We start from the raw sequence: 10,222 nt of genomic DNA, 5'->3' as shown, positions 1-10,222 counted from the left end.
GGAAGGGGAGCCTGGTCTTGGCATCCACGTGCCGCCGCCTCGGGTGGCACACGGTCTTGACGTGGCAGTGTTGGGAGCACACGCGTCGTCGCTGCACCACCTGGCAGCTTTCTTTGTCGCGTGCTGGTGCCCTGCATGGCGGCTCGCGCTGGGGGGCCACGTGCCTTGGCTCGGGGACGACAGCTTGCCGAAGAGGAGGAGGAGGAGGCGCACCATGGGCCACGTCGCCCGCCTGAGGTGGCGGGGGAGGCAGCGAGCAAGATGGTGCAGGAGCCTCTCCGGCGGCGCTGACGAGCTCGGTGATGTGGTCCAGCCAGTCCTCGTAGAGGTCATCGGCCGGACAATAGCGTAGAAGCTCGCGCGCCATGAGCAGCGTAGCCTGCGTGTTTGCCGGCCCACGACGAGCATGGGAAGAAGAAGTGGCGGCCGGAGTCAGCGACGGAGTGGCGGTGCGACCATCGCGTCGCACGAAAGGCGGCAGCAACGAGTCCTGTTGCTCATGGACCACGGGGCCGGTGGCAGCGTTAGCCGCAGGTGACAGGGAGCGGCGGGGAGCACCGTCGCCCGCAGGCGCTGTCTGAGCAACGCGGGCGGGGAGCACCGTCGCCCGCAGGCGCTGTCTGAGCAACGCGGGCGGGGAGCACCGTCGCCCGCAGGCGCTGTCTGAGCAACGCGGGTGGGGAGCACCGTCGCCCGCAGGCGCTGTCTGAGCAACGCGGGTGGGGAGCACCATCGCCCGCAGGCGCTGTCTGAGCAACGCGGGCGGCGAGGGCTGCCCGACGCTCAGCACGAACTCGACGAGCGTCGGCCAGGAGAACAGCGGAACGACAGCGAAACGACTGACGGAAGAGAGGCTTCGACATGCCCCTACCTGGCGCGCCAAATGTCGGATTCAGGGTTCCGCAGACCCAAGGAAGGTTCGAACTCAGGGGTGTGCGTGAAGAATTCAACCTTCCAGCCAACAAATTCATCGCTCTCACGGCCTAGCTCAATGAACAGAAAGGAAAGAGACACGGCAGTTTACCCAGGTTCGGGCCACCTTGTGGTGTAAGACCCTACTCCTACTTTTGGGGTGGATTAGCGTCGCGAGGGGCTGAGGATGAACTAGTACAGAGGAAGAACAACCTCAGGAGGTCTTGTGTGGGTGTGAGCTAGTGAGGGTTCGGATTCGGGATCCCCTCCTATGGTGGTGGCTAGGCTCTATTTATAGTGGCCTCGATCCTCTTCCTCCAAAACGAAGGCGCGAAGGGATCCCACAGTGGCCAAGTTTGAAGGGGGACAAGTAGTACATCTTATCCTGATGAAAGGTGGTCTTTGCCTGCAAAGCTTTTGGTCATGATGTCGTGGTGGGATCGGTGATGACATCCGTCCTGGCGGTCTTGGCCTCGTTGCACGAGAATGGAAACCTTTGGCTGATTCCTTGGGACCCCACGCCTGCACTTGACTCCTTAGCACCAAAGAGGAAACCTGCCGCTCTGCGCCCGCTGGCGCCCGCCTGGCCTTGGTTGTCATAGCTTGTGTCACCTTCACCTCATGAGGTGAGCGCCTACATAGGAATCTCCGCTCCTCAGGAGCCAGCCTAGGGAGGCCGCTCCCTCCAGAGGTCTTGGTGTCGTCTGCCTCACGAGGCTTGGTCCCTCACGAGGGTCTTGTCTTGTCGATGCTGAAGATGGGCCGTACGAGGTCGCCGATGGAGCCACGCCGTGGGCCGCAGGCACGCAAGTCTGGGTACCCTGGTTCCCAGAATGCTGACACTTGCCGACATCTGCTCCTGGCCACTAGTGTCGGCTAGCACCGCCCTGCACCGTCCAGCACGCCGCTGTGTCGGGCAAGCCACCGCCCAGACACATGGCTCGCATCTGTGCCACCAGAGGCCGCCAACACTTACTCCACTGCCCTGTAGCCTCTCTGCCAACCCGCCGTCCACCACCGGCCTCACCACCGACCACGGGAAGCCATCAATGGCCACCGCCGCAGTTAACTCGGGGACAACACCTCCCAAGCCACCTGGCGTGCGTTTGAGCCAACCAGCATGCCCCAGCATTATTGCAGGCCGCCACCGTCCCCGCTGACCATGGCCACTGTCCTCAACCACCCTCTCTACCTCAGTAATGGTGATCGTCGTTGTGTCTATCTTCCGGAGCTCACGGACCGACATTCCCCGCCTATAAAAGCACACCCGAGCTCTCTATACTCCACGGCAACCCTCCACACCTCTCTGGAAGCCACCCCAAGCAACCGAGCAACCGCAGGTGGCTGTCTCCCTCACCTCCAGCAGCCACGACCGCTGCCACTGTCTCGATGATTCCGATGCCACCAAAGCTTCCCCCGCTCCATTCTCTTCAGCACAACTTCGTCTTACCCCACAACTCCATCCCACCTCTCAGTCTCACCTGAGATCAACCGTTGCCAAAGCCCCATTTCGTCCCCGTCGTAGATTCTTGGGAGAGCTCGCCGCTGGCGACTCCGTCCACCCCGGAAGCCAAGATGGGTACCCAGAGGATCGCCTCGACCAACTGAGCACGCCCATGTGCTCAGCTTCCCGTGGGTCGCCGTCGTTCGCCGGCTATCGCCGCCGATAGCCGCCCCTTCCCTGTTTCCACGCGTGGCGCGACATGGACCGGTCAAACCTTACTAGTGGACCATGGGGGGCCCACTGTCAGTGACCCAGACCACCCCGAGCCGTCCCTAAGTGGAAGGGCATTCCTCTGAGTACGTTTTCTCTTCCGGAACACGTATTTTCGTCCAAAACATTTTCTTTTTATGTTTTGATTAAAAATCAGATTTGACCCTAACTTTGAGTGCCTCTAACTTTTTAAACACAATCCCAAATGAATTGATTGTTTTTCTGTCATTCCTAATTTTTCGTCTAGTTTATTTTAGTAGTTTTTCAAAATTTTCCAAACTTTACACTGTTGAAATTATGTTATATATGCAATATTTTGGAGTGAATCAACATTGCTACACACCCAAGGCAAGCATTTTGAACACTTGATATGATGATTGCTTGGTTGATTGCTCGCTAGAATATTTGAAACATGTTATGTTACCTCATATGAAATTGCATATAGATGATCATGCATATGTGATTCCTTGCCAGTATTTGATTTCACCTAAACATGAAACATTTGTGCCACACATGTCGATGCCTGTTCTAACTAAATGCAAGAAAGAATCTGCCACTAGTAAAAGTGATTGTGAGATAAGAATCTCGTTGTGACGAGAATGACCGATGATGGCATGTTGGGACATGCTGGGTTGTGACCCTGTTGGTACTGCTAATGATAATATACTGTGCTAACCACTGCAGGAAATATAAACCTCCTGAGTCGACCGTAGATCGAGTCTTGTTCCGGTAACCCCCATACTTGATTCGTGTTGCCACTTGTCCCTGCCATAGGTAGGGTACGTTTCAGTAAGTTGTTAACCCCTTTCCTGCACACACCATGCAGAGAGGCCATAGTGGAAGATACCAAAGGCCTCTAGTAGGCATGCCACTTGGTCAGGGGGGCATGGGTGTGTCCGGCTGAGGCCGAGAGGGGGGCACCCCTTGTTATTGCGCGTGATATAAATTGTGATCCCATGCTATTCGGGATTGGAGTCTCCCCGCTTTAGAGTTTCCCTTGAGGGATGCCTTGGGTGATTCTTGGCATCAGGAAAGTTAAGCTGGTGTGTGCTGGTTAGGTGTGTTTACAACCCAAAGACCGTAATTGGAATTAGTCAACGTCTCGGTGTTGACTCAAGAAATCATTTACTTGTGGGTAAAGAGTACAACCTCTACAGAATATAAAGCCTATCCGAATAGCTGTGTCCGCGATTAAGGGCTACAACCTGGGTTGGGTCAAGTGTAGGTCTTTGGAGGAAAATAACTAAATTAAAAATTGATTATGATTTATGATGGATGATTATTATCACTAATACTGTTATGAGCTAACCCTTGTGCTCTGGCCGATACTTCTATGCTTTATTTTATTTTTCATTGAAACCCTTTATGAGGCGTCGTTTCACACACCCGACTATGGCATTTATTTTCAAGACATTTCGACGTGTCGCTTTAGACACCCCACTGGCTCATATATTATTTTCTTTATGGATTCACATGACGGGTCTACCTCCTAGAATTCCCTTGCCTTGATTTTATTTGCATTAAAGCCCTTTGCGTGGCGTCGCGAAGACGCCAACTGTGGCATTCTTTTATATTTTTCTCTTGGGTTCTCTTGGGCGGTTCTACCTCTTGTGACCCAAATTTAAATTTTTGTGCAACATTATGATTTACTTATATCTTGCGGATATTAGTTGACAAACCTTTATTAATTGTGCAAATATAATACTCCACATAATTGCATTAAATTCCTATCACGGCATGGTAGAATATACTTAAAATTAATTGCATGCATTCTGCCTGCTTCTATTATATCTTTTGTTCATGATGTTTGCGAGTACATTCGAATGTACTCACTGGCTTGTCCCTAGCTATTGTCTTGGCCAAATCATGATTCGGAGAAGAGTGCTACAAAGACATCCTCGCAGCATAGGAATCGGAGATAGCAGCCATGTGAGATAGGAATTATCCAGGTTAGTTGTTCCTATGGGAATGGAGCCCCACCAGCGTTGGAGATCCACAAGTCGCTTCCGCCATCCGCTGTTAGAAATCATCGATGTACTCATTAGACCATCCCGGTCTTGTATCCAATTCTTGTAACTGCTTGGAATTCTATATCAAGGAGGTGTCCACCAGCGAACAAAGATCTTGGGGCTGGTGATGACACGAGGGTCATTTGTTGATATTTTATGTCCCGAAAAACCGGCCCTGACAACCTTCGTATCAGAGCCAGGTTGACCGTTGGCTAATCCTATCTTAGCCTAGCCGCTATCCCTAGGATTTCACACCTTCCACATCCTTCCCTGTCCACAGTCAAGCCCATCCTATCCGATAGCCTGCACGGTGGCCAACCGACATCTCTTTGACAGACGGTGCCCAACCTATCCACTTAGCCCATAGGCCGTGTGCCTTGGAGTTGTCCCATCCACAAGCCTATGATGGAAGACTCCGCTAGCTTATAAAGGAAGCCTTGCCTCAACTCAGCACACCACAACCTTCATTCTCAACCTGATGTCCAAACCACCAAGATGTCTGGTTCCATCGGTCTCAACGAGACCACCGCAGCTGAGCTAGGAGACTTTGTATCCATCCTCGCCAATCTTACCATCGTGCATTTGGCATAGAATAACCCCCGGAATATGTGGTGTACCAGGAGCACATGACCGATGCCGTCCATCACTTCTAGGCAACGGTGCACATCTACGGGAGGGGTACCACATCAGAACGCCCCTACCAGTTCACCGGAAGGATGACTTTCGATGAGCCCTAAACCATCGAGCTTGCAGCCCGAGAGGTTGTAGTTCAACTCCAGCATCGATCGCCAAGGGTTAACATTCGCCCTTTCTTCTACTACCCTAGTCGAGATGGCTATGGTAGCCCGACACCAAGTCGCTAACGGAGACCAAGAGTCGGACCCTGCTCTAGTGCATTTGGTGCGCTACTTGAGAGTGCAAGAGGCACTCTTCGATTAGGTCACAAATGATCTGATTGGGACCTGCAGGACACTTGCTCTCCTGACCCCAGTAAGAAGTGAAGCTGCATCCGCCACCGACACCCCGATAGTGCTGTTCGAGAGACCAGTCGAGCCCTCGAGGTCTGTCCCTTTTCCCCACCTGGGCAATGCATTCGCTTCTCCAGGGGAACTCTGTCGCCTCTTGGAGACATACTCCAATGAGACTGTGGCCACGACACCTCGCGAGGGGCACCATCGCTATCCCAGCCCTGTAGCTCCCCATCCTACCCCGGCCAACTCCGACATTGAAGCACACGGAGAAGCCTCGACGTCTGCAAGAGGCGCCCGACTGGATGTCAACGAAGTGGACTGAGCCCACCAGAGTAGTTATCGAGCCTTAGTATCATGTTTACCCTATAATCTTGTATTTCCGTATCCTCGAAGTTGTAATAGGAGGCCATATTAACTTGCAAACTGCTCGTATGCCATTGTTTTAAATGGTACTATGCGTGACCCAGCGTAAATTGCTTGACATATGGTTGCAGGATAAATCTGGGCGTAACTGCCAAAACCACCCTAACCGACAACCATAGTAATGCGTCACTTTTGGGGATTGAGATCTGAGACTTTGACTCAGACAACCCTGCGACGGAGCAGATACCCAAGTGGTACCGGCGCCACATCATGTTTCCTAACCTAGGCACTCTATAAGAGGCCACTCCCGTGCCCAATCCCGACATCCATCAAACTTGAGCACCGTCTCCATCACTCAACCATTCCATGTCTCACCCCGGATCCTACCTGAGAACTCCTAATGCAAGACCTGGTAGTTTTGTTAAGGTTTTGTGGGATTTCACCCGCAATACCCTTGCTTCCAGCCACCCACCCCCAGTATGAGTTGTACAAATTGAGGATCACCTATGATTCCCCGAAGTACTGGGCAGTTGTGCAAATCCCACCAAAGGATTTAAATCAAGGCCCTCCGTATGTTGTCTTCGTCGGGAGATTCATGCCAACTTCAGGAATGGTGGCTGCTCATGAAGCAATTACCCGCCTTCGATTCTTAGAACCATGTGCCAGCGAAAGGAAGTACTGCTACTTCCCGAGCTGCGCAACATTCGGAGCAGAAGCTACGTTCCGTTGTAAACGTATAGAAAGAGACCCAACATTGGCCAATCTCATTTAGTATGTGATGGCCCAGGAGCATCTAACCCATCAACTAATGGATTATCTCCATTATCTTGTTATCGTGAATCCCTAGATCGCCATTGGCGGACCACCATTGCCAACTCATGAAGGGCATGTTCTTCATCTGCTTCCTCCACTTCCTCCAAAAGAAGAAGAGTGTGTCCTAGCACTAGGAACCGTTCCACACAAATATCAAGACAAAGCAGGATGTAGGGTATTACTCTTCGGAGGCCCGAACCAGGGTAAACTGTGTGTGGGATACAAATAAAGGATCTACCCCTTTAACGACAACCATAACAATGAATCTGAGAATTGAAAGACCGAGGAATCAGTTGCTGTTTAGCGGGTGTAACTCTCTAAAGTTGTGTGACGCCCCCGATTTGACCGTACACTAATCATGCACGCAAATGTGTACGATCAAGATCAGGAACTCACGGGAAGATATCACAACACAACTCTACAACATAAATAAGTCATACAAGCATCATAATACAAGCCAGGGGCCTCGAGGGCTCGAATACAAGTGCTCGATCACAGACGAGTCAGCGGAAGCAACAATATCTGAGTACAGACATAAGTTAAACAAGTTTGCCTTAAGAAGGCTAGCACAAACTGGGATACAGATCGAACGAGGCGCAGGCCTCCTGCCTGGGATCCTCCTAACTACTCCTGGTCGTCGTCAGCGGGCTGCACGTAGTAGTAGGCACCTCCAGTGTCGTAGGAGTCGTCGTCGACGGTGGTGTCTGGCTCCTGGGCTCCAACATCTGGTTGCGACAACCAGATAGAAAGGAAAGGGGGAAAAGAGGGAGAGAAGCAACCGTGAGTACTCATCCAAAGTACTCGCAAGCAAGGAGCTACACTACATATGCATGGGTATATGTGTAAAGGGGCATATCAGTGGACTGAACTGCAGAATGCCAGAATAAAAGGGGGATAGCTAGTCCTGTCGAAGACTACGCTTTTGGCCATCTCCATCTTGCAGCATGTAGAAGAGAGTAGATTGAAGTCCTCCAAGTAGCATCGCATAGCATAATCCTACCCGGCGATCCCCTCCTCGTCGCCCTGTTAGAGAGCGATCACCGGGTTGTATCTGGCACTTGGAAGGGTGTATTTTATTCAGTATCCAGTTCTAGTTGTCATAAGGTCAAGGTACAACTCCGGGTCGTCCTTTTACCGAGGGACACGGCTATTCGAATAGATAAACTTCCCTGCAGGGGTGCACCACATAACCCAACACGCTCGATCCCATTTGGCCGGACACACTTTCCTGGGTCATGCCCGGCCTCGTAAGATCAACGCGTCGCAGCCCCACCTAAGCACAACAGAGAGGTCAGCACGCCGGTCTAACCCTATGCGCGCAGGGGTCTGGGCCCATCGCCCTATGCACACCTGCACGTTGCATACGCGGCCGGAAGCAGACCTAGCCTAGTGGCGTTCCAGTCCAATCCGGCGCGCGCCACTCAGTCGCTGACGTCAAGAAGGCTTCGGCTGATACCATGACGCCGGGATACCCATAACTACTCCCGCGTAGATGGCTAGTGCGTATAGACCAAATGGCCAGACTCAGATCAAATACCAAGATCTCGTTAAGCGTGTTAAGTAACCGCGAACGCCGACCAGGGCCAGGCCCACCGCTCACCTGGGTGGTCTCAACCTGCCCTGTCGCTCCGCCACAAAGATCCACTTGCGGGTACTCCTACGAGCCGACCCGACTTTAGTCATCACATGTGTCATGTATAAAGTATATAAGTATATACCCGTGATCACCGCCCAGGTGATCACGGCCCGATAGTATAGCACAGCAGACGGACAAGAATGTAGGGCCACTGATGGAAATCTAGCATCCTATACTAAGCATGTAGGATTGCAGGTAAAGGTAACAACAGTAGTAGCAAGGATAGGCTATGCATCAGGATAGGATATCGGAAAGCAGTAACATGCTACACTACTCTAATGCAAGCAGAATAGAGAAGAGTAGGCGATATCTGGTGATCAAGGGGGGGCTTGCCTGGTTGCTCTGGCAAGTAGGAGGGGTCGTCAACTCCGTAGTCGAACTGGACAGCAGCAGTGTCGGTCTCGTGGTCTACCAGAGAGAAGAGGGGGGAAGAAACAGTAAATACAACGCAAACATAAGCATGACGATGCGTGACATGACAATGAGCGGTGCTAGGTGTGCCCTAACGCGACAGTAGGTGGTACCGGCGAAGGGGGGGAACATCCGGGAGGTATTCCCGATGTTTCGCGTTTTCGGACAGACGGACCGGAGGGGGAAAGTTGCTAGTTCGATAGGTTAGGGGGTTGTGGTGGACGAACGGACTGCGTATTCGGATTCGTCTCGTCGTTCTGAGCAACTTTCATATAGAAAACATTTTCATCCGAGTTACGGTTTAAAAGATATGAATTTTCAAAGTTTATTTGAATTTCTGGAATTATTTAAATTAAGCAAAAATGAATTATGACGTCAGCATGAGGCAATGCTGACGTCAGCAGGTCAACAGGTCGGCTGACCAGTCAAACCAGACAGGTGGGTCCAGTGGGACCCACATGTCAGCCTCTGTTAGTCTAATATTAATTTAAACTAAACTAACAGTCTAATTAGAGGGGTGGGCCCCATATGTCAGTGAGTGATTAGTTAATCTAATTATTTTTATTTATAAAACATTTTTCTTTTTCTCTTTTTTTTTTAATTTTGCGGCGGGGCCCGCATGTCAGTGGCTGGACCTGCCCAGTCAGCAGTTGACTGGGTCAACCCAGTCAACTGGGACCCACGGGGCCCACTGGCAGTGGCCCTGGGGTGGCCCCAGGCCGGCCACGTCGGCGGCCGGCGCCGGAGCAACTCCGGCGACCAAAACAGCGGCGGCCCCTCGCCGGAGTTGGCCGGAATCGCGCTACGGGGCTCGGGGAGGAGCGGGGCTAGGACCATTCGAAAGGGCTCGCAGCGCCGCATCCAGGGGTGGCCGGGGCTTCGCCGGACTTGGCCGGAATCGGCGCCGGCGAGCGGCGGAGGCGGCGGCGCGCACGGGTGCCCGACGGAAACGAGGCTACGGCGGGCTATCGAGCAAGCGGAGGGGCTGGGGGGCATCTACGCGAGGTGGGGAGTGCAACGGGCTTGAGCCCGTGACCAACAGGTCACCGGAGCCTCGCCGGCGGCGAGCTCCGCGGCGCGGCGTTCGGGCGCGCGTGGGGAAGCAGCTAGGGGGCGCGCGAGAGAGAAAAGACAGGGGAGGAGGGGGAGAGGCTCACCGCGCGGCACACGGAGGCCGGTGAGAGGCTTAGGAGCAGCAGGTCGGCGCCGGGGAAGAAGGGGGTCGCCGGCGTCCGAAGTTGAAGACGAGCTCGGTGTGCTCGTTGTAGGGGCTCCGGTCTCCAACGGGCTGCCCCAGACGAAGCAGCGGGCGACGGCGGTCCTTGGAGACAACGTGGGGCGGCGAGGTGGGCACGGTGGCCGTGTGAACGACGGGAACGGCGGCGACCGCGTC

The sequence above is a fragment of the Triticum aestivum genome, chromosome 6D (assembly GCF_018294505.1).
Source record: "Triticum aestivum cultivar Chinese Spring chromosome 6D, IWGSC CS RefSeq v2.1, whole genome shotgun sequence".
In the NCBI taxonomy this organism is placed as follows: domain Eukaryota; kingdom Viridiplantae; phylum Streptophyta; class Magnoliopsida; order Poales; family Poaceae; genus Triticum; species Triticum aestivum.
Note: the sequence above shows the minus strand (reverse complement) of the source record.